We start from the raw sequence: 1,637 nt of genomic DNA, 5'->3' as shown, positions 1-1,637 counted from the left end.
AGTATGGCCTGTAACTTTCTGGTAAGAATTTGTTTGGGCATATGTCTCAACTTCTATGATAATGCTATGTTTCTTTAAGTTTATGTATTTATTTTGAGAGAGATAGCGTGAGTGGGAGAGGGGCAAAGAGAGAAGGGGAGAGAAAATCCCAAGCAATCTCCACACTGTCAGCACAGAGCCCAACATGGGGTTCAAACTCATGAAACTGCAGAATCATGACCTGAGCCAAAACCAAGAGTTGGACACTTAACCGACTGAGCCACCCAGGTGCCCCGATAATGCTGTATTTTAATGTTAGCTATATTATCAGTTGTTTTCTGTGTAAGAAACTACTCTAAGATTTAATAAATCACCAATTGCAGTTGGACAGTTTGGGCTCAGAATAAATGGGAGTACTTTTGTTCTTGATGGACTAGGTTGATAGGTTGAATGGGGTTGCTAATTCACAACTGGCATGAGCAGGGCTTCTCTACACAGACCAGCCTCTAGCCAATTAACCTAGGCTTTTTCACATAAATGTCACAAGGTTCCAAATGAGCATGTGCAAGTTTGCTTGCTATATAGGCTCAGAACTGACCCATAGTCTCTTATATCACATTCTATTTGCAAGATTCAAGGAGAGCAGCAGAGAAGGTTCCCTTCTTTCTTGTGACTGAATAACATTCTACTGTATGTATAAACCACATTTTCTTCCCATTCAACCATTCATCTGTTAATGGACACTTAGGTGTTTCCATATCTTGGCTATCAGGAATATTGTCAATGAACATGGGGGTGCAGAGATCTCTTTGAAATTCCATTTTCATTTCCTTTGGATATATATCTGAAAGTGGGATTGCCAGATCATATGGTAGTTCTATTTTTAATTTTTCAAGCAACCTCCATACTGTTTTTCATAGTGGCTGCACCAACTTACATTTCCACCAACAGTGCATGTTGCTGTAGCAGACTAGAGAAATCACTGCCTAGGGAGTCAAGGAACCTATATGTTAATTTATACTGTAACTCTATCTGTTAAAGTTAGATAAGAAATTTACTTAATTTAGAAAATATGTGAATTAGACTAGAGTAAAATATCTGCAATGCAGTAAAAACATAGTTGGATATTTGAGGAATGTAATATGTTTTTTCTTAAAGTATGATGTACCAAAATCCTCTAACATGTTAATGGGAACTGGTGTAGCGAACATTGGGTTTGATTTCAATGAGTGTCTCAAAATATATTTCCAATAATAGGAATGTGTATACTTACTAACATAGCAGAGAAGTCTCCTTAGAATTAATTTAGAGGAATCATTTTAGTAGTCGAGTATGTGATGACTGCAAATACTTTTTTCAAAGTATATTTAATGTAGTTAAAATATTTAATAATTCATGTAGCTATCCAGGCTTCAATGAGAGGGAACATAACTATTACTCAATGGTAGGCTGCACACAGGGACTTCATTTTAAAAGGTATAGTATGCAAAGGGGAAAAAAGTAACTTTGTGGTGGAGGGAACTGACAAACACTACTTTAATCAGTTATGAAAGCAGTTACATGAAGATACAATGTGAAGAAAATGGTTTTTTTCCTCTGTGATATTTCCCCTCTCGCCTCAAAAAAAAAAAAAAAAAAACAACAAAAAAAAAATAAAA

Source organism: Lynx rufus, unplaced genomic scaffold (genome assembly GCF_022079265.1).
Source record: "Lynx rufus isolate CCGP_SWC_20201006 ecotype Redwood Valley unplaced genomic scaffold, mLynRuf1.p SCAF_7, whole genome shotgun sequence".
NCBI lineage: Eukaryota > Metazoa > Chordata > Mammalia > Carnivora > Felidae > Lynx > Lynx rufus.
Note: the sequence above shows the minus strand (reverse complement) of the source record.